This window comes from Molothrus ater, chromosome 1 (genome assembly GCF_012460135.2).
Source record: "Molothrus ater isolate BHLD 08-10-18 breed brown headed cowbird chromosome 1, BPBGC_Mater_1.1, whole genome shotgun sequence".
Lineage (NCBI taxonomy): Eukaryota > Metazoa > Chordata > Aves > Passeriformes > Icteridae > Molothrus > Molothrus ater.
Window position 1 is genome coordinate 42,190,632 of NC_050478.2, and position 24,083 is coordinate 42,214,714.

The following is a 24,083-nucleotide window of genomic DNA, read 5'->3' on the forward strand; positions in this document are numbered from 1 at the left end:
CGGAGCGGGCGGGCGGCGGCGCCGCGGCGCCGGCGGGGACCCGGATGTTGGGGGGGCGGGGCCGGGGCGGGGGCAGCGGCGCTCCGGCCGCTCCCCTCAGCCGCCCGGAGCAGCAGCGAGCGGCTGTCAGCCCGGCTGCCCTCGGCGCCGCTCCCCCGTGCGAGGTGCTGCCGTGGGCAGGTGTTGCCCGGGCAGCCCCGGCCCTGCAGGAAGCACCTCGCATCCAAAAGAAGTAAGTGCAGCTCAGGAGGGAGATGTGCCCGCTGGGGAGGTCAGGGTGGTCGTCCTCTCCAGGAGGCCTCGTTACTTGGTCTTCTCTCACGAGTATCGCTTGAGAATTCGGAAAAGATGGATCACATCATCATCATTTTAACAGCTCGGCTTTGGCTAGAAGTTCCGAGAAGCAAGCAAGTGTGCCAACTCTTTCTTTATATGTTTCCTAGGGTAACACGAGGATGGTGATAAATTCTGTAAAAGTTCGATGGGTGAGTTTGGTCCCTTAAGAGGAATTCAGGGAAAACCTAATGCAGGGGATGTTTCCTTGTGCCCCCCCTTTTAAACAAAGGATACACATTCCCAGAGACTCTGGGTATAGGGCAAGTTATTGGCTGTATTAGCGACTTAGGTGTGCCAGCAGTTTGTACTTTTATGTTTCTTGCTGCTGTGTTGACTGTTTTTCCCCGGATAACACTGATTTTGATTTTAAGTAGTATTTTGAAACGGGGGGGGGAATCTGTTTTTCTTAGCCATGGGTTTCTCTCAATGGCTTTCTGTTGCTTTGCAACCCAAACTACAGACGTTCCTTTCACATGTTTGTTGTTTCGGTAGGGATCAGCTGTTGTAAGGTATAGGTTACCATTCATGAAAGTGTATTTAGTGTATTTCTTTCAGGTACTTCAGGTATAAAATAAATGAAACAACGGTAGCCATACGCTGAATTGGAAGTATCTGTCACAGCAGATAGAGTTATTGATCAGAAATATTTTGTCATGGACAGAATGTAGGTGCAGAAGACTTGCAAAGTTTTGATGTTGATGCATTATCCTGTAAACAGGGGCCACTGAATAGAGGAGTGCTGCTGAAAAGCTGCCAAGAAAAAACCTTTCTGCACCACCGTGCAAGGTCTCCTTATGGCCTGCTGTAAACTGCCTTCACCTGTTATCTCTGGTTTTCATCACTGTTGGGTCAACTGACTTAAATCACAGAAATACTGAAAAATTGATTACTGAAATGGCTGAATAACTCTGCTGATTTAATGAGCTGATTCAGCTTGTGGGGAGTGTTTGACAAGTGGCAGAGCCAATATAAAGGGTGGGGAACAGAAAAGACCAGAGAGTAAGGGGAAAAGAAGGGTAAAGTTTGAATTTGGAAAGAGTGGCATGGGAATGCTTTTTCAGTGACAATAAACAGATCAGCTCAGCTGCAGGTTGAGTTCATATTCTAAGAGAAAGGGGAAAACACACAAAGAGCCCCAACGGATTCTGGAATGCATTTCCTAACAGAAGCAACTTCACAGAGTACAAACTTCAGCCACCTACTTCAAGCAAAAGGGATAACATTGCTTTTAATATAATATGAGAAATAGATTGCTGTTTATCTCGGTGTGTGGATTTTAGATTTTTTGTGAAACTTTACTTAAAAGGGGAAAATCACTGAAATCTGATTAATTAGCTTTAAACACCTCACTTTGAGGCACTGAAAGTAAGGAGAGTTTTAAATTACTTCATGTTGCTTGTTATTTTAAATTATGTTCCTTATCATACTGTTCATTTGTAAACTATATTCAATTGAGATATATAAATAATATAACCCCAGGACTTTTTTGAAATTAGAATGTAGATGACAGATGACAGAAGTAATATCTAAATATGTGAAAGTAGTAGAAAATAAAAGGCTACAAGGAAGAATGATAAAAGCTTGCTGCTTTGTGCTGAGTTAGGAACATATTGATGTTGAGAAAAGATGGTGCAATTTTCCTGATTTTTTTCTGTTATAGAGGCTAATATTGCTATCTGGGGGGAAAAAAACCAAACCTGGTAATTTTAAAGCTACCAAGGGACTATTCACAGTGAGAGACCGCCTCTTTTCTTTCTCCCTTCTTCTTTCCCCTGCCATCCATTCATTTTGGAATCTTTTTAAGGTGGCTTTCACTGCCTCATCCTCTTGTCATGGAGGATTTTGCTGTGTACCTGTGAAGGGATGTGTATAGTTAAAATTCCCTGAGGACTCACCAGATTGTCACACATGAAGTTTTGATGATGGTTGTGTGATGTGTTCTCTGCCTTTAGCAGAAGGCATCTCACCCCCTCCCATTCTGCCCCCTCTCCATTTTATTTCTGTCTTGGGAACTGCAGAGGAGAAAGTGAAAATGGAAATGCTTGGTCATCATGCTCTCAGGTTAGGTTACAAAAAAATCAGGATGGAAGCAAAAATGTTGAGAGAATCGAGCCTTCATCAACTGCAGTGTGCAGTTAAATTATTCATAGAGTAAGCTGTACAGCATGATAGGAAGAGGAAATTTAGGAAAGCTGTAATGAAGCAACTGTAGAAAAGCAGGGGGAAAAATCAGTAATACATTTTTTCCTTTCTTGCCCTGTGAAATAACTTTGTCTGCACAAATGATCTTGTGAATGTATAGTAAAAACCACTCCATGTAGCATTTTCCAAAATGTGTCTGTGAACAGGAATGGATGTTAATGACGCCAAGAAAATATTAAAGCCTCGTTTTTCTCCTACCTCATCAACCTGTAGCTATTTAGCCAAGGACCATAAATACAAGGCCTCACCTCCTATCAAATTGTAAGTTTTGAAGTTCAAGTTAAGTTTTTGATTTGATACTATGTTATACTCAGTGGCTGTTACACTTGCAGAGATAGGTATGCCTATACAATGGCAAGGTAATGAAGAGACGGGTCCCTCAGCTATGCTGAGAAATCACATTTTTTCAGGTGATGATTGTTACAGCCGTTCTAACTGGAAACAGCACTGCCAACAGCTTAGCTACCCACATGCACAAGAGTAAACTGCAGCAGCATCTCACTGGTGAAATAATGTCATTTCCTAATACGGGCGGGCTCTCCCTCCCTGTGTGAGCTGCCATGGGGTGATGCTGAAGAGCAGACTCTGGGAGGGAGGGGAGCCAGCTGTGTCAGCCGTGCTGTGCTGACCAAGAGGCACCAACAGGGACACACCTCCTGTGCACAGCTGGCTGCTGATCCCAGGGGTGAAGTCTCAGTTTCTCTCACATTCTGTGCCTTTGCACTTTCCCATGTGTTTTGACTCTGCTGTGCTTGTTCTTAACAGGGGGCTCCTTGTTGTCTGTCTCTCTTCACTTAAAAACTTTTGTCTGAGTTAGCAGTGTATGAAATTCAAGACGTGATGGTCCAGCTTCCATGTCTGCATCTATTGTCAGTGGCCAAATACTATAAAATTGGTTGCAAATTTAGAAGGCATTTTTTTCATAAGCCTGTGGAAATGAATTGTTATAGTTCAATTACATTTAAAAGATCCAGTTTGGGCTCTCAGAGAGACTTTTGCCTTTAAGGCAAAGCTGGCTTCTTAGTGATGTTGACCTTGTTGTTGAAATCAAAATTATAGAGGTCACCGTGCTCAATACATGCTTGTAGTTTGCTGTGCAAAAAGCTTCCCTTTGAAAAGGCAGCAATGAAGAAGCAGAATACATAAAATTTCCAAAAAGATGTTTTGTTGCCTTTGGCTGCAATGTATTCAAAAATATAAAACTAAGTCTTTAAAAGGGAAAGGTGATTTGTCATTATTTGCTGATTGGAATTTGTGTGCAGTTAATATTCAGAAAGCATTCATGGAGTTGGTAATGATTTTTGAAAGTGGCTTTTTCGTAGTATTAACTGCCAGTCATCTAAAACTTAATCTTGAAAGTGTATCACTGATCTTGTTTACAACATTCAAGATATTCTGTGAAGAAATGAAAAAAATACTGTATGACTTACCTGAATAGTTGCAATAGCACAATTTGCAAACAGATTACTTCAGCACAGAGTTAATATTTCAATCTGTATGCTGAAATTTGTTAATATAAACTGTATAGGCAATACTTAAGAATAAAAAACATGTCTCAGGAGCCTTACTGGGATTAATCCTAAGAAATTCTAGACTCTGACCAGTTTTATGTATCACATTTCTATTTTTCATTTCACCAAGTATAAATCTTGTTATTCATCCAGTTGTGGTTTGTGCTGGTTGGTAATAGCAGCTCTGCAGACTGTGCAGCTATAGACCACTTCATTCTAAATTAATTTTCTATGTACTGCACTGTAAATTTTTAAGAATGGTCAGGACTATCTAACTGTGAAGTAGTATATTATGGTCTGCTGAAAACGAAAAAACTGTTGTATTTCATAGATTCAAGAAATGTTTGGTTTCTTGAATGTAAATTTTTTACCAGAGCATCTTAAACGTATGTTTAAGTGCACCCTTAAATTTACTTGCAATCAATGGGATTTAAAATGTACTTTACATGTCCCATTGATGATTAAAAATATATGCTTACTATGAATATACAGAAGATAAATAACTATGGAGGGTCTGATCAGCTGAGATCTGAGTGTCCTTGTTTTCCATTGGGAGACCAGGTACGTTCCCTCTCAAGGCACATTCAGCTCATTCAGGGCCACATGGTGTAAGTACAATTGTTCCATTGGTTTGAGCAGGTTAATTTCTTCCAAGAGAGAAATGTCTCAGGTTGGTTGGTTTGGTTGGCTGGTTGGTTTGGTTCTTTAATACAATGCTGTTTATTCAGAAAAAATAGATATGGATGAATAATTTTTTCAGATTAATGTAGAGGCAGTCAGCAGCAGGCACTTCCTTGTGTTTTATTTACAATTCTGCTTTTTCAGTGAGTTCTTTACCTCAGGGAGCTGAAAGAGTCTTTCTCAAGTAGCTGGTTTTCTTTATAGTGGCTTTTTGGTTGCCAGATGTCATGGCTACTTGGATAGGCTAACATAAAATAAGGCAGATCTGTGTTTGTGGTGTGGCAGCTACTTTATGCATGTTATCTCAAGGTATCCATGAAGATTTTTGTGTTTGCTCTGCCTTCAATAGGAATAAGGTAAGATATCTTCCATTTACTGCAAAATGAGAACGATACATGTGATTTCCTCATTTTTTTCCTTTCACAGTCAAGTCTTTGAAGCCTTAGAGAGTTCAAATACATATGTACTTTTTTAAACTACTGGATTAGAAATCACAATTTTGACTAAGTGGTATGTTTCATATGTTGGAGGAGGATATTCTTTTCCATATTACTCTTGCTGTGAAAATCTTTAGTGAGGATGATGTCTTTTTCAATAAAATTGCCTGGTAAAATCATCCTCCTCCTCAGAACTGTATAAATGAACGACTTTGGTTAGTATAATCAAGTTATGAATGTATGACTAACCTGTACTGTGCTCTCTGTGAATTGGTAGAAAAACATAGCCCAAACAGAAAATAAGCAAAACTTGATCATATGAGGAACTGCCTTAGAATAGCCTTAAAATGTCTTAGGATATCGAACAGAAAACCAAAAAAAAATTATTAATATGATAAGAAGAGAAATACTGGCAATGAGAGTTGAGAGTTCTCACTTGAAAGCAAACCTAAAAGAAATAGTACATTCAGTAAGCAGAATTATGAAGGTTCTTTTGCATGGAAGGAGGCCTGATTGTTTTGGGTTTTTTTGGCTTTTGTTTAAGTCCTGGCGAGATCTGTCCTTATGTTGTATTAAGAGCTGTGATGCACAAAAACAGCGAGCAGAGCTGCCTGCAGAGTGCCAAGAATATGGGTTGTTGAGACACATTTTTAACACATAAGGCAACATTTGAAGAATAGAGAGGGGGATACCATGGCATGAGGGGAGAGCATCAGATCTCAGCACAAGGCATTTGTAGCTGTCCTTGAGATAAACAGAGCAATGGGACAGAGCCATCATGGCCCTTTGCCTGACTGGTTAAAAATAAGCACTGTACACACTTCATATGCATCTCTCCCTTGAATGTGTGGGAGGAGAGAAAAAGCCACACAGGAGCAGATGCTCTGTTCTTGTCCTGTTCATGGCACCCTCCCAGGTTCTTATCCCTGCCCTTCGCTCAGTCATGCCACACTCAAGGGAAAGGCCTGTTTGATTCTTAATCCCTGTAGGATGAGAGCACATCTATGGATTGAGTTGAGGGTTGACTGATTTGTTAATAAATTTATTGGCTCATAATAAAAGAATAAATCTTTCATCTCATGCACCATAAAAACAATTTCTCATTACTTTGGTAAGAATCTTGACAGGATAAAGAAAAAGGATCAAATCTTAATTTGGGGAAGTACTGTTCTATGAAATTGATTCACAGCATGTATACCTGAGTGAGTAAAAGTACCAAAGAAAAGTAAGGAAGTAAAAATTATTGATTTACTCAATGTTACATGTTTTCTAAGAAAATCAGGGTGTTTTTTTTTCCCAAAAAAGCTTTATAGTTGTCTGGAATTCTGTTTGTCATTGGGGCTTCCTGTGTTTGGTCAATTTTTTTTTGTCTTAATTCTTTGGAACCTGCCCATGCAGCATCTATCTTTAGATGGAAATTTGCTAACACTGACTGTAGGACTAAAATGAAAGTATTTCAGCTAAGTACTCTGAAGGTTTTGAAATGAATATTGGTTTTTATTAATGCAGTGTTCCGTGTTTTGGAAAGAGATCAAGGTCAGTTGAAGCATTTGTCTGGGTCACATCACATTGCATTCAGATTGCATGTGAAATCTCCAGTTGCTTTGTTTTGCCTTTGGACAGGTGCTCAGAAGGTTTGTCAGGAATGTTAAGGCCATGTTGGACAGGTGTATTGTGGGGCTGATTCTTCCCTTGACTTGAACTAAATCAAGTGAAACCACTATTAAGCCAGAAGTATTGCAACAAAGCAAAATGGGCATGAAAGGATAGTCAAACACAGACTGTTTCCTGCAGGCTGTTTCCTCATATTCATTCATTTCTTCACTGTGTGAGGAGCACAGCAGCCAGGTACAGTGGCAATTGGACATTAGGATGGCAGAAAGGGAATGAGGAAGTACCACTGTCCCGCTTCCTCTGCCAAGCAAACACAGATCTTTCTAATTACATAGTCTGATTTGAGATATGTATTACAGATTTTCAAAATATATGTTAGAGTATAAATTACTGTAAGGTAAGCATTGTATAGTTTCATATTGGGGTAAATATATATGGGCTGTATATTCAATTTCAGTAGTATTTTCCTTGCTTTCATAAGACTAAATATGCATACACAGCTATTATATTCAATAACTAAATCTAAATTTCTGCAGAAGGCCACATTTCTTCCTTAAAAAAAATCTTCATTTTAAATGTTTTTCTGTGTGTCCTTTCTCTTAATCTACTTTGTCTTTCATAACCCCTTTCTTACTCATCTATAAAACTTGAATGCCCTGCATTCTCCCACCCACCAAGTCACTCTGGACCATTAAGGTCCTGGAGCTTCTGATGTTGTGGCACTTGGGACATGATTTACACGATTTAGTGTTGTCAGTGTTAGGTAAATGGTTGTACTCAATGATCTTGAGGTCTTTTCCCACCCAAGTGATTCCATGATACTATGTTACATTCCCTCTGTGCTAAAGCTCTTCTTATGGTATCTCCATGTTTTGGACCCCTTTTATGTCCTCAAATCCTTTTCTTTTCTTTCTTTCTTTTTTTTTTCTTTTCTTTTTTTTTTTTTTTTTTTTTGAGGTTTATGTTGATCTTTGTGCTGGCCTTTCCTTTATGCTTGTGTCAGGATAGAATCCACTGCCTAAGCAATTTCTCTCATTCCCACTCCTAGACCCCTGCCCTTCCTGAATCCAGAAAAGGTGCTGATGTGACAGTGAAGCACTCAGTGAGATAAGTGATAGACTTCCTGAAACTGTGTTCTCTGTGCAGTGTCTGTTAGTAGGAATGACTTGCAGCAACAAATCTGCAGGATGGAGAAGAGCCAGAGAAACCACGAGGAGTGAAAGGTGTCCAGGTTACCTAAGCAAATTGGATTGTAAAGGGGAAAGATTGGAATGTGTGAGAAATTAAGATAGACTGCTCTTAAAAAGTACAGAACCATTGTCAAGTGTTCTGTCAATCCTGATTTCCTCCTCTTTTAACTGCATTTCTTCCCTTCTCAGGCATCTCTTAGGGATCTGGTGATGGTGATGTCAGTTATCTGCCACTACTACATTAAGATGCTTCTTCCAAAGTGATAAGTGATGTCATTCTCTTAATAGAATTGTCACTAAGCTTCAGTCATTGTAGTGACGTGCAGGGCTCAGCAGTCCAGCAAAGCCCTTAGTGCAAATGTTGAAAATCTTTTCAGTTTGCATGTCAAAAGTTATCATAGGCTTTGAGATGCATGGAAAAACTGGAGTCTGTTCTATGGAAATTTGGCATTCCAGAAAGGCAAATCAGTACAGAGTCAGTGAGGAGAAAGAGCTTGGTGATCCATGGGATGGGAAGTGTACAATGGGAAACTAGTAGTGTAATTACACTACACAGTGAAGTATAAGTATATAAATAATTGATCTAACCACCACTAAACTGTTTCCAGAAGTGGATTAGTGCAGCCACCTTTGTTTGGCTCTGAATACATGCTGAGGAAGACTGGCTGTCTCAATGACAGGGCACATTGGCCTTAAAGGAATGTGCTAGCCTATCTGCACAGCTCTTGGGATCAGGCCATGTGGGTGTGGAATGTCTGCAGTGTCTCTGCTCTGACAGGCCTGGTGTCACAGCCAGCTGGGACCTCTTCACATTGCATACCATGGTAGGAGAGATGTGTGTGCTGTGAAAGCACTTGCCTCAATGAGCCAAGCTAAATGAGTATTAACAGATGATATAATTTCCTTCTCTGAATGTACCATCACAGAGGTAAAGCTCTCTTGAAGCCAAGGAACTGTGTTAGTAGAAGAGCATAAGTCATCAACTGACTAGGAATACACTGAGTCTAAAAATCAAAACAGAATTTTCCCATTGAGACTGCCATCTGATAGAGTAGTTACTAAAGTGACTTTGGTCAGTTTCTGAAATAAATGAAGTGATACAACTACAGGTGTAAGAGTTGAGTACTTGCAGTGGTTTAGGAGTTCCCTTCTAGTCCTACGTTTCTATGTCTCACAATTCTGTTCAAGTATTAGAGTCAACAATGCATCCCACTATTGGCTCATCTGGGAAGAGCTGGGTCCTAATTATAACCTTGTGGAGTAATATCCTGCTCTTATATTTCATGTATCTCTTATCTACATATATTTCAACTATATTTCAGTTAACACAGTTGAGATGTGAAAGCAGTGGTTTGTCTGGTAGCCAGAATATATAACCTTAAAAATGTGTAGGGAATTAGACTGCTTCAGTTGGACAGTTAATGACGGAATTTTGTTTTATTGTGATTCTTTTTAAGTAGCAGTGATGGAAACAGAGAGCTCCTGGCCAAATTTCTTGTAACAATATGCCAAACAATATACATAATGATTTCAGTCATTCTAGTCATGAGGACCTGAGAACTGCTGAATTCAGCCAGATGAGAAGTCTACCTAACCTAGTATGTAGATACTTATGGAAAAAATGTCCAGAGGCAGTCATGCTTGCAGTGATTTTTCCATCATTCTCTTCAGGCCTTCAGCGACTAGGAGACTCTTTTGTTTAACAGTTACTGCTGACCTACTGAATAGAACTGCTGAATCAATGAAGTCATGCTTTTTCTGGTCCATGTACAGTTTATGCTTCACAATATGTAATGAAAGTAAGCTTAGTTTATTATTGAAAAAAAAAAGCATGCCTTCCAATATTTATATTGGGAAAACCGGTGTATTACTATTAATAGGTCACCTTTTGAATAAAGTTCATTACTTGATACATTGCTCTCATATTCTTCTCTAGATGTTTTTCTAATTCTATCATGATGTTTTTGATAATGGAATGACTAAAGCTCCAAATTATTCATAAAGTGTTGGGGGCCTGAGTGTTTACAGGGCAGGTTTTTCATGTTTTTCTGTTAATTTTTAAATAATAAATTATGTTCATTTAAAAATAATTAAAAAGGTATGTTTGTTCCTTTAAGCACCAGATATTTTCAGATTTCTTTCCTGGTGATACTAACACCCCATATATATACATATATGTGTATTTTCTCTTCCCTTCTTAATGTGCATTGCACTTAATGACACTGAATAGCCTCTGGCATTTTATCACTCATTCAGTATTGAACCACCTCCAAAGCTTTTCATAGCTAGTCCTAGATTTCCTCAGCCTAATAGTTTTGTGTCATCTGACTTTTTTTCCTTTGTCTAATTATGTGTGTTCTTTTTCACAGTGTTTATGAATATATTGAAGGCCCACATCTGCCAGCTGAGCCTAAGTCAGTGAATCCTGAAAAAGAGTACAAGCAATATAAAATATGACCTATAAAAATAATTCAGCCCTTTTTCTTCTCACTAAAATGAATTTTACTATTTTAGTTTTATTATTTATTACATAAGTAGATGCATTTTTAATTTGTTTTTACAATGCAGATCTGCTTTTCAAAGCACATGTAGGATAATGGAAATAGAAGACGAGAAATTCACTGCTTTCTGATAATTTAAATATCACACATGTTGACATTAATGACTAACATTTTTATTTCATATTTCACTGATTGGGATTCTGGCACATACTGACAATTTAAGGGTGATTGTCGGGAAAGAACTATATAAAAGGAACTGTTCTTTTTATTTTTTGAATGTTAGCATGTAAAGGTTGTCTTTGACTGTCTTCAATCTCCTATTGGCTTAATCCACTATACTTACTTATTAAGCTATGAATACCTGCAAATCCTTTAAAGGATTAACTGTATCTGCCTGCTAAGCTTTCTGAGGCAGTTAAAAATAACTGCAGGCTGATTCTACTGACACACTAAAAATTGGACCTGCTCTACATTTTATGTTGTATTTGCTGCTGCTTTGACAAATGTGATACAGTCTGGAGGTACTTAAACCTTCTGTGAAGTTAGGTTGACCAAGTGCTCTCAATACCCCAGTTCTGACTAGCAGCTGTTTTCCCTTACAGCCCAAAGAGGATCAGCATTTGCTTTGTCTCATGAAAAATGCCAGTGACCAAGAACATACAAGCTGGACAAAGAAATTCAGCTTAATATAAATTCACGAAATAAAGGTGTCCTTCTCTGAAGATAAGGCTTTGCTTTATACAAGTGGTCTGCAATGCAAATGCAGTCCTTCCTGTTTGGTATGTTTTTTTCTAGCTGTACTAATTGACTTCAGAAGATGTGTCTCTTTTCCACATTTACAAAAATGGTATATTCTAATACAGTATAAGCATGTGTGCTGGATGCTGCTAGATATTGTTAGTAAGGCAGCCAAATATATTAGTATCCATCATTATATCCATAAATGGAAGCCTTACAGGGGATGCACAGTTTCTCTCAATGGTCTGGAGAGTGCAGGAGACAGCAGCACATTAAAATGTGTATTGACTACCTCCATTCCTGCTGGCTGTCAAGGAAGAAGAATTGGACTCCACCATCTTTATATATTGCACTATATTTCATTTTATAGTGCAATATATAAAATGGAAACTTTGAGACAAGACTTAGCACTTTCCATAGTCTTTTGCCAGGTATTTTCTCTTGGAAGTCTTGTACAGAAATTTATGGCTGCAAAATGATACCATAAATGTTGGTGTTTTCTTGCTGTCAAAGGACAGAATGGGACAGTGATTCTCTGCTACAGTGATTTCTACCTTCATTAACAGATTGTTTAGGTTCCTGCACAAAAAAAAAGCAGAAGTTCAAGTGCATATAAAGCTGAAACTGGTTCTCACACTTTATAAGAGCTGAAGGAATGTAATATGGCATAAAGTTATTTTCCCCACAAGTCATAGGCATCAGGCTAATTAATACTTAGCTGAGTGCATGAAACCTGCATTTGTTTAAAGCTGAAGGGGGAATTGAATTGAAAACCAAATTCAGTCAGATGTAGGTACTCACAAGGGACAACTCTGTCAGCATTCCTTATAGTGAACTCCTGACTGTAAACCAATATATGAATATAGAAGAATATGAACTTGAGTTGGGCTTGCCAGCCACCCTGTGTAAAGCACTGACACAGGTGCAGAAGGAACATTGAATCATCTGTGTGGATTCAGCCTTCAGTCCCCAAAAGTATGGCTGCTAGAATTCTTTAGCTTAGCTAGTTGAAGAGCTAAGTAGTTAGTAGTTGTTGATTAATTACTTTATTATTATGCTATTTGACAGTAAGAGAACTGTAGGTTTTCCTGCTCTTCTAAGTACATAAGCAAACTGCACAACCCAAGCTGAAGGTTCTAGCACAGACACAATAAGCATTATAACTCTATTAGCATTAATATGTGCTAATTTATGTCTAAAATACATATTAAAAATTGTGCTGAGACAACTTCATACTGAGCTATATTGGGAAATCACATTATGTTTTTTCTATTTCTAGCTAAGGGAAGTCAACAAAACCTTGTGAGAGTTACATTTTACCCCCTTGTTCCAGTCAGTGTCTGCCTGCCTGCGGCCCTGCTCTGCCTGAGGAAGCACCATGGGTAAGCAGATACATTGCTTGTGGTACTTCAGTGTTTCTTAGAGCTAATTGCAGAATTTCTGCAGTGCCCTGTATTGCACTACTCAAGCAACAGATGACACAGACATACCAGCTAGATTGTATGGTTCTATTTGTTTGAATACTATTTTTTTCTCATTAGGCATATATTCCTTCATGTTTGGTTTTATCTGAACTTCACCACAAACTGTCAAGTTAAATTTTACTCAACATGTATTTTTGGAGGCAGAAAATGGACTTGTACAAAATGCACTTCCTAACATAAACTATTTAGTATTTTCTTGTGAAGAGAAGGTAGCATTCTTATGTTTTAAAAGAGAAATCTTGTGGAACCCAAGCTTGTCAAATTTTTGCCAGAAACTTGCTGGTTGCCTGCCAGCTCTCTACCCATGCACTTGGCAGGTGGCCCAGCCTTCCAAGAGCTGCAGCTGCCTCTGCGGCAGGGCTGGCAGCACTTGCAGGGCTGCAGTCCCTGAGCAGGTGTCCACATGGACTCCCTCCCAAAGGGTCCCTGGCACCCTGGCTTGAGGGGCTGTGCCTGCTGCTAAGGAACTTCCAGGCCTGGAAATGTTTTATCTTGTGCCAGCTTTTGGGAACCCACATTCTTTACTTTAAGAAATTGTTTCATAAGTGGACATCCTATTTCTGTTGCTAAGGAAGGTCTTGTACCTGAAAGCAGGGATGGATGCCTTTAATACATCACTTTGTAGCAGTCCTGCTTCTGAGGAAGGTTCACGAAGAAATGACACAAAATGCAGCAGCATGTCTCGAGGAATGTTGCTTTTTAAGTTGGAATTTGGCTTCTGACATTAGCATTAGGTTTTGTTGAGGTTTTGTGCTTTCCTTTTATCTTAACAGACATTTCCCCCCACCCCCACCCCCCCAAATACTATCTAATCTCATTTGAGATTCAATCAGACATCAGCAATATCTTGTGGACTAATATGCAATTTTTTAATGAGTTAAATATTCATGGTAGTTGATACAACCTTGGTATTAGTAATCTATTATGAAAGAACTGTAAGAATAAATAGAAGCTGATAAGCTTTATGCTGGTGTGTACATGGTTGTTAGTATTTTTTATTCTATCTTTTTAGGGCTGAGAAAAGTACAATTGAAGAGCATGGAGCATTCTGACATGTATAACTCTTTGTATCAAAGTAAGTGCCAACTCAGGTTAATAATAATAATAAAATTATTAATTTTAAAATAATAATTTTAATAATAAAATAATAAATAATTAATAATTAATAATAAAAGTTCACAAAACAATTTTTCTTCCTTTTCCTCATTATTGTTTAATATTTTGCTGCATTTTGAATAGCTTGATAGAAAACTTATCTTTCCTAATGGAGCTCTATTCCAAAAATAAATCAATTCCACAATAGGTGGGTTGGAGAAGAATTATTTTTTCTGTTCCAGCTATTGTTTGTAGATTGCTACTAGATGTCATGTAAATAAATCAATCAATCTCAACTTTATTGAACCCAAATAATGATCTTGAAAGACACATGTGAATGGAATGAAGCAGCTGTGATACATCAAATATTTTATAGACTGTTGTCTAGAGATGATACCTTTTTTATGACTGCCCTCAAGGAAATGTAGTGAAGAATTTTCAATTAACATAACACAGAAGAGCATAAGAAAGTCTTGTAATTAATTTGGCAAATAGAAACAGTGATGCAATAGAAGATGATATTCTGATAAAATTTCTCCAGCTTTGTAACTTTTTCAGCAAAATTGCTTTGTGATTTTACTTCAGACTTTGCCCCACTAAAGGCAGTTAGTCTATTCCTGAAGTTCCTAATGGGGTAGAGTAACAGTTTCCGAGTCTAGGTGGACATTATTTTGGCTTATACAATGTTATCTCACAGTGCAAGAGATGAAGGAATAAACACTGCCTTATTTAGGGAACCAATGGCCTGTCAAAATCAGTACAAAAGTACAAAAAAAAAATTCCTCTCCTGTTTCTCAGCTAGTACAATATATTGGAGTGGAGGTTAATCTTGTTGTGCATTTTTCAGATGCTTCCAAATAGCTGCACAAAATGACACCAAGCTCAATTGATTTGCCCCTGTGCTACTGCAGTTTTATGTATATTGAAAGCATGGGGGGGGGTCTGTTAATAATAAAATTAGAATGACATAGAAATAAAGTGTACATTCTCTTTCTTGCTGATGTGATGACAAGTAGTTTCTCTGATTTTATTCCTCTCTTGCATTAGCCAATATAAAAATTTTGCCAACATGTTTTTCACAACACTTACAGATTACCAATAACTGCCTAACTCCATTTCTGCTTACAAACTTAGTAATAACATGCTTACATAAAGTAGACTATGATGGTCACATCTTCAGCTGCATCCTGGCATAGCTCCAACTGCATAGCTGTTGACTTCATGAGGATTTGGATACAAACTTAAAGTTAAGCCCATGCTTAACTGCTTTGTCAATCTGTCTCTCTCTCCCCCTCTCCTCCTGCTGTTACTATCATATAACATCTATGAAATTTAGCTCGTGCTGACACGAATGAATGTTCAGTATTTCTATACACTCCTTGTACACAGAGCTGTGGTTGATTTACTCTTGTTTCAAGCCTGAAGAACAGACTGCATCCACTGTGACTTCCAGAGTGCTGTGATCATGTGTGTGTGTTTATCTAAGGTCACCTGTGGGCCTCTCATCCAACCAAAACTTCTGTGAGAAGGGAGGCTGCATTTCAGAATAAAACCTTCTCTGGGATTCAGTGCCAAAATTCATGCTTTTTGTAGCAGTTGTAAATTAAGTCCTTTTTTGTTTTTTGGTTTAAATAATTTAGAGGTATCAATAGATTCATAAACATTTTTTCATTGTATTTAAAAACATTTACAGCAAAATACTGCATCAGTAATAGTAGCAAAGATTTAGGAAGTGAGTTGTATAACTACTATTATATATAATCTCCCATACAAAACAGAAGTTATTATACAAAGGAAAGTATAATAAAATTATGACTGTAGGCAGTGGCTTTCATGAAGAGTGTAAGTTTTTCAAATACTTAATAAACGAAGAGATTTTATAGAAATGTAAGCTTGTGTTTATGTGATTTACGTGCATTCTTCCCAAAACAGCATTCAGCTACAATAAGGTTTAGTTGGGCATGTATACATGACCACATTAATGAATGTGATATTTGATTGTCTAGAGAGTTGTGGATATATTTAAACAAAAGGTTTTATATTGCTTTAATTATTGTAATAAATCAGAGCTAAGTGACAATATTGTCATAAATTAGAGGGAGAAAAATATTTTAAGCACACATTTCCTAAATTTTATCTCCTAAAAATTGGATAGCATTTCTATGTATCTCTTCATAGTTTGGTATTTGCTAGATGTACTGTTGTTTCCCCTGGCATATCTGTTCTGTAAGGCAAGGGACAACAGAATCAAGAAATAAACATCTGACCATGTCACAAATCCAATTAACTCTGACAAGGGCTAGTAAAGTCAAGTGAATAACAAAGCACTGCTGTCTGGAAGCAGCTTTGCAGGCAGTAGGACACCAGCTGGATGAAGCAAAAGTACTTCAGGCAGCCGAATTTTCTGCCTCCACTAAGACCATCTTATACCCTGGTGAGGTCACAGTGCTGTAGCATTTTCAAGTGTCACATCTCATCTCTTCACTGTTCCTAAGCGGCAGGGAGGAGGAGGAGGGAAGCATTCCCTTCACAGAATGTAAAATATGTGCTAATGTCATTACAAGGTAATGCAGCGAAGCAGAAACTGCAGCAACCATTGCACAGCCTCTCCTCAGCCACCACTACAGTGTTGGGTTATGATAGAAACCTCCAAGAGATTTCAGTGCAGCAATCCTTGGGCAGAAATCGTGGTGGTTTTCTAATCCCAAGGCCTGTGCATGTTCAAAGTTGCTCTCCTTTTTCTAGCTCTTGCTGGATGTAGCTAACCAATGTCCCATTTAATGGGACTGAATGATTAAATGATTGCTTCACCGGTCTGCTGCATTCATCCATGCTTATGAGTCTTGAGACTCAGAAATGTGGGGGGATTTCTCATCTGGAGTATAGCAGTGTCAATCCAGAGACATTCCTTTGGCAAAGTTATTTTGGGTTTATCTTGAGAGGACAATCCACTCCCTGCCCATCTGACTGGAAACTGAAATTCTTCAGTGCCTGTTTCCAGATAGAAAGGAAATACGTGCTCCATTTACATTATCTGTGTAACCCAAACAACACAATGTTACCCTTGGAATCTTTTCTTGCTCTAACCTATTTCTCTGTCATGCAGTGTCCTTAAGTGAAATGCTTTCCATTTACACTGTAGTAATGGAAGGAATCTTAGACCCATATACAATACTCAGTATTTTTACTGATAATTGTCAACATTATTGGCAGCTCCTATTTTCTAGTAGCCAGAAGAGTCAAATATATAGTTTGTCAGCTTTAACATGGGTTATAAAACTGAAACAAACAGATATCCTCAGCTTTGAGATGAAGGAAGGAATATTTCTTAGGAAACAACATGAGAATTGGGGTTAGCTCATGACTCACAGCTAGTTTGCATCTGAAATTTCCCAGCACTTTTCTAATAGTCCTATTAAACTGAAATTAAAATTATATTAACTTCAGCAAAATTTTCCAAAGGGAGATTTATTTAGTTCAGAATGGGATTTCTGGGTTCTAGAAACCAGAAACATATACACACAATGACTCAGTGATTAGGTTATTAAATTACTGGATTTAGAGCAGGAAACTGAAACTGTTTCCCCTCTTCTAATTCCACATGTTTCTATGCACAGCATCTTTTGAATCTTCCCCCTCCCCCTGCCCCCCCCCCCGCCAACTTTAAAGAAATACTTATTAATCTTGGAGTTGGTCCCAATTTTCCTGATACTAAGAAGTTAACACGGGGTGAGATGGGTAAATTGAAGTGTCAGGATGGTCTCTGAAATCAGAAAAAGGAGCAAGGAAACAAGGAAAGAATAAAAATATGCAGGATTGCTTCCACAGAAAACTAAAATTTAAACATATCATCATGCTTGTACTTTTTTTTAAGTGCATTGAAACTTGATCTTCTTGCTACAACTTTGGACACAAATAGAATTCAGCAAATGGAGATATGCTGTAGGAGCAGCACAGGCATATGCTGACATACGATTACCATATGTCAGTCCACAGTGATTCTCGAGCTCCTGAGACATGTTTTGTTCTTTAAATAGTTTTCCATCTTTTTAACATTTTGAAGCACATAGACTATTTTCAATATGCTTTTTTCCTCCTTCCTTTGAAGCCACATGCATTTACAACTGACTTAGATTAGGCAGGAAGGACAGATAGAAAGAAGCTAAAATAGCTTTAAGAAATTACTACTGCAGTCGAGTATATTTGGAAATTCAAGCGTCAACATGAACTATTAAAATAAAATAAAGTCTACAATAATCTTTATAAATAAAGAAAACATATGGGTTAGGATTTTTGTCCTGCATTCATCCAGGATCACATGCAGTATTTTGTTCTGGGATGTAACACAGCAAGTTAAAATTTAATTTAAAAACCAACAAAACCCCCTTTGTATTTAATCATGTATCATTAAAACCTGAGGTTTTGACTTGAACTGGAGACTGAGTCAGAACCTCACAGACTCACACAGAGAACATAGTAGCTGCCAACAGGCTATTTCCTGTTGCTTTTCACAACAAACAAAAAAGGGATATTTCAGTATGATCTGCAGATGTGCAGCATGATGACATTTAGATGCAAGTTTTACAGAGGCCTACAATTTTAGGCAAATAATATATAAAATTCCCTCCTATTTCTTAAAAAAACAACTCCATCACTAAAGAATTAAGATCTTTCAACAAATTGTGTGACAGTCTTAAGTTTCTAAGCTCCTAAAAGATTTGGAGGAAAAAATACTTAAAATTTACTCAAATGCCTGTGAGAGCTTAAAAAAAGGAAAAATAATGAGAACATACATAAAAATTCTACTGCACACTGGTAAGGTAGAAAAACTGTACTGAACATATTTTTTGGCTTTTGCAACATCTCATATAGGCTTGATCAGCAAAATAATTTGTTTCTTTAGTGAAAAAAAATGCTTTATACTTCTCAAGAGAGAAATAATTATTTCTGAATGTCTGGAGAAATACTGAGAATAATAACTACCATAAACAAGTCATTAGTAAGAATTTACCTTTTCAGTGCCTGGAGACATAATATAATTTCCTAATAAGCTCCAGCCTCCTAGCTGTTGCAAACCAAAGACATCCTAGAGCTTCCTACTAAGTGTGCATATCAGCTTGGGCCAGCACAGGAAGAATTCTTAAGGCTGGGCTGAAAGAACCAATGTTTCCTCAAAGCCTCTGATTCATCACAGGTACATTTGCTTTCTAGTTCTGTGTCTTAAAAAGGGTCAAACTCTGCAATGTTGAAGGGCATAAAGTAGTGCTTGACACATTGGACATAAACACATATATCACACAGACATCCTCCTGTTAGGAAAAAATCAATTCCTGCTTGCACTAAAAGGCACTGATGTAATCACAAAATGTTTTAGAGAGTTTTTACTCCTAACTGGGTAACACTGGAAATTTTGTCCCTCTGCAAGTTATGGATTGGGTCTTAGCATACTTTTGTTGAAATAAAGGTACTCCAGTCAATTTGAGAGTTGAACTGGAAACCAAAGTCCTGTAAGTTTTGTGCTAGCCTCCTCTACAGGAAGGTAAACAACCCCAAAAGAATGGTGATATGTGAATAGCTCTCCCACAACCTCTTTGTTTGCCAAAGTAATTGTAATTGAGTAGGCAGATTTCTTCTGGATGATACCAGAGGAGAAAAATGAAGAAGGTTGTATAAAACTGTATTTTGTTTCTTATCCTAGGGAAGCCTTACATGGCACAATTTGGATGATGTCTGGACTTAAACCCATTACCAGAAAAAGATAATGATGCTGTTGTGAGAGCCAAATGAAGAGACAATACATAATAGCATATACAAGGAAAATCAGAGGAGATCTTGAATGAGCAAAGAGGATGTACATGATGGAGTTATTTACCAGGTACTATAATATGAAGAAAAGCAAAGCACCTCTTCTCAAAAGGGAATTACAGAAATTAATTGAGGATATTGTGGCATCATTCCTTTAAATGCCTTATGCTCCACAGTTCCCTGTTTCTCAGTGGCCCCCCCTTGCTCTCAGAAGTTTTGCACCCACTTTTCTCAGTGGCCCCCCCTTGCTCTCAGAAGTTTTGCACCCACTTTTTCTCTTTCCACATCCCCAACATCCTGTCTGTCTCCTAGGCCCAGCATCCCTATCTGGCTGTGAACAAAGCTGTCACAGTGGTAAACACTGTCAGAAAGATTTCCTGTCTCCTTTTTTTGTATATGAAAGCAAGGGGTAAGAAGGGTGTACTCAAGGTGTTTTCCTGGCACTGCTACAGTGCCTGGAGGGCAAAGGCTATTCCTCCTCCCCTGCACTGCCAAGCAATCCATGTTCCAGCACCAGAGGGAAGAGCAAGATATGAAACAAGCAAAACAGTGTCACTCAGAACCTGGAGGAGTGAGAAAAGAGGGCTTCCTTCTGCCTGGAGAGTTTTTATGTACATGGTGGAGACTGGTGTGAAACATATTACAGGAGACAGGTGAGAGGGGAACTTGGTGCTTCTTAGAGGTCCCATGGTCAAGGAAGTTTTGTGAGAGCATTTTTTCAGGGAGTTTCAAAATAGGTGATGATGATGATGTGCTGTATTGGGCCAATTCCCACCAGATGCAGAATAACTTCTGTGTGAGAATATACTGGAGCTGTGAGGAACCTTAGCCCCTGCAGTTTACAGCTGTCAATCTGCTCCTGCTGCTCTGAATGACTTGCTAAAGTAAGCACAGCCTCTGCTGGTTTATCACTGAGCGCTGACAAACAACTACGTGCAATATGCAATAATTTTCCAGGAAAATATATTCCATAGCATTCTGAAAGTAAAAACACTGTATCTAAATGAGATCCACAGCAGCACGTTTTATTGACTTTGAGAGACAGATTCAGAAAAAGAGGATTACCAAGCTGAGACTAATAGCTACATTCAACATACTTACACTAGTTTACATTGTAAACAAGAATTCCACAGACCCAGCAGAAAGGGATGTGGGGGTGTTTGTTGGTTGACATCCAGATGAACATGAGCCAGCAGTGTTCCCAGGTGGCCAAGAAGGCCAGTGGCATCCTGGCCTGTAAAAGAATTAGTGTGGTCAGCAGGACCAGACCAGAGCACCTCAGGTTCTGTGTTTAGTCTTTGCCCCCTCACTGCAAGAAAGACATCGAGGTACTGGAGCGTGTCCGGAGAAAGGCAACAAAGCTTATGAAGGGTCTGGAGCAAAAGTGCTATGAGGAGCAGATTAAGAAGTTGGGAGTGTTTAGCCTGGAGAAGAGAAGGCTCAGGCAGGACCTTATTGCTTTCTACAATCCCCTGAAAGGAGGGTGTAGCCAGGTGGAGGTCAGCCTCTTCTCCCAGGCCCAGTGACAGGGCAAGAGAAAATGGCCTCAAGCTGCACCAGTGGAGGTTCAAGTTGGACATCAGGAAGAATTTTGTCACTGAAAGGGTTGTCAAGCGTTGGTACAACCTGTTGCTCCTTGTGCTGGAGTCACCATCCCTGGAAGTGTTCAAGAAATGACTGGATGTGGCACTAAGTGCTATGGATTACTTACATGGTGGTGTTTGGCCACAGGTTGATCGTGAATGTCTTTTCCAACCTTAATGACTCTTTCTTAATGATCATTCCATATTTAAACATGCCTTGTTTTATTGGACAGTGCCACCTAGGGGGGTAATGGCTTTTAAACTAGAGTGGCAAAGGAGAGGGAGCTTTAATAATAACATAGAAAGAATTTCTTCTATTAAATTCTCTTTCAGAATATACTAGGCAGACAAAGTGCTGCTGAGATTTTCATACTGTGGAATCTGGCAAAAACCTGTAATTTTCACAGGTCCCTTTGGAGCTGCCCATACTCTTTTCTCTCTTCCATAGTGAGAGAAATCTCTTCTGGCAGTGATTGGGGATGCCACAAATCCCGATTTTCTCCTCTGCTTGGCAGGTCTTGCTGGTATGATCAGTGGAGAGGTTATCTACATCTCATTACAGCTGTAAGGCTGGCTAGGAGATTGCTGTATTGCTGTGTTTGGGTTTCCAAGGACTTGAAAGAGAGCCTTGAAAAGTTTGCTTTTTGAGGCCAAAAGCAGAGAGAAAACCCAGGTCCACTTCTGCTTAATCTAGTCTGCTAAAGGAAGGTAGTGTACAAGGCAGGAATGAGATGCTGAGACTACTCTGTCTGAGAGCAGATAGGTTTTATCCTGACACTTCCCCCACTGTCCTTGAAATTACAAGTTACAGTTGGCTCCTTTGGACTTCTAACAATTTGACCTAGAAATGGACAAAAGAAACTTAGAAAAAATGCCCATCTCTGTATCATGTTTATTTTCTTCAGAATTAGATTTGTTGTAAAAGCCTGAATTGTGGTAATTTCTTTCCTGAAAAGACAAAATTCCAGGACAGGTAATATTTTAGGAGTGGGTGTTTTTTTTTCCCATACACTTTTTTTATTCTCACAAATGGTATTTGATTTTATTCTGTATCTTCCACAGCAGATGGCGTGCCTGCCTCCCTGAGACCAGAGATCCCAAGCAGCATGCAAATGATACAAGAAACTCGTATAACATAGAAACAATAGTATAATATAAGAAACAATTATGCAAGGAACCTGCTCCTCTTTCCTTACAGGAAAGTAGTGACACTACCACAATATTTTTGAAGGAAAAATGTCAACATTTTTGATTGCATGACTGCGTGTTTGAATTGTAATAAAGGGCAGGTCTCTTTCTTTCCTTCAGTAACCTCCACACACATAAGCAACTGAGTATTAATAAGAAGAGATTTTATTTAAGTTCCTTTTAAAAATAATCCATTCTAAAAAAAAAGCAGCTGATAAAAATTGCTTTGTCTGCCCTCTAGAAATGGAAAAAGAGAAATTATTTTGGAACTACAAGCCACAGACATGGCAAAAAGATGATGGAAGTTATACCAAAGCTTGTTGTAAGTACCTCTCAGGTAAACAAGTCCTGTGGTAAAATTATGGCATGATGGATTGTCTCAGGCTGGGGGTGTGTATTCTGTTGCCATCTCTTAGAGGTGGGGCAGTTATCTACTGTTAATTGGGCCACCTGTCAAAACCAGCTAGGGCAGTTTTCTTTATCTCTTCCACAACCAACCCTCCCTCCAGGAGATGTCTGCTGTTAATGGGCCATTGAGTCTCATTGCATGACTGATAAAATTACATCATCCCATTGGGAGATGCTCCGCCCAGGAGGAGGAGCCAAGCATTCCTAGTTGGATATAATCTAAGATCTGGAACACCACAAGCAGCTTTTCCCCCCGTAGTTTCCCAGAGGAAGACCAGGTCCATCTACACCACCACTGGACTGTCAGAGGAAAACTACACCCTTTTACAGGATCACTGCTTCAGCAGAACCACGCCTGTGGTTCTGCATATAATCTTGAGATTTGGAACACCACAAGCAGCCTTTGCAAGCAACCAGAACCTCCTGTGCAGGAGGGCTGCAGCCACCATTTAATGGGACTGCTACCAACACCCTGACCAACAGGGTGCCAGGTCATATTCTGACTCTGACAGTGTTTTTTTTTGTACTATTGCATTTGTATTTTTAATTTTCCTAGTAAAGAAATGTTATTCCTATTCTCATATCTTTGCCTGAGAGCCCCTTAATTTAATATTATAATAATTTGGAGGGATGGAGTTTACATTTTCCATTTCAAAGGAGGCTCTTGCCTTCCTTAGCAGGAGCTTTTCAAGCCAAGACATGGATAAAGCAAACTCTTACTGTCCTCTAGATGCCATGATGTGGAAGAGGAGCAGCTGGATACCAGGGCTGCCACACTTGAAGCTAAATAGGTTTCGACATGATCTTTAAAGAAAAGCTACAGTACGGCATGGCAAATTCACCACAGTGCCCATCCTGATGTGACATTCTCTGGAGCAAGCAGGCTCCTGCTCAGGCACTGGGAATAAACACTGGACCAAACCTGGGAGGCAGGGACATGGACACCCACAGCAGGTCCACACCGGCCATTCTGGATTCTGACTTGGTCACTCAGCATAGATTTTTGGTGACTTCCTTGTTTTGATAAAATCAGAGAGAATATGCAGTTACACTTGTAGCACAGTGTTCTTCCCTTTATAGGTTTTATTTCTTACCAAAACAACATGGTTTTTACATATATATGCACATATAAATAAATACAATGGCAAGATTAATAAATAATTACAATGTTAAATACATACACATTAGGAAGACTTGCTATTGCAACTTTACTTGCAGATACTTGCAAATACATACCGGTCTTGTCCAACAGCTTTTTCTTACAAAAGAAGATACAACAAATTCAGAGACTTGGAAAAAGATATTTAAGA

The 24,083-nt window shown here is 38.8% G+C and overlaps 1 long non-coding RNA gene across 7 annotated transcripts; it reads left to right on the forward strand.

Moving 5' to 3' along the window:
- Window positions 1-68: 68 nt before the first annotated feature.
- Window positions 69-23,356, forward strand: LOC118684129 (uncharacterized). Of its 7 annotated transcripts, none has more exons than XR_008508232.1 (5): window positions 69-232; window positions 11,075-11,251; window positions 12,490-12,592; window positions 13,707-13,769; window positions 19,488-23,356. It is a non-coding gene; the product is annotated as an uncharacterized LOC118684129 (long non-coding RNA). The 7 variants fall into 7 exon arrangements; XR_008508236.1 differs by lacking the exon at window positions 69-232 and having other exon boundaries at window positions 9,997-11,251; window positions 19,488-22,687; window positions 22,875-23,356; XR_008508233.1 differs by lacking the exon at window positions 69-232 and having other exon boundaries at window positions 9,999-11,251; window positions 19,488-19,664; window positions 22,240-23,356.
- Window positions 23,357-24,083: the final 727 nt, after the last annotated feature.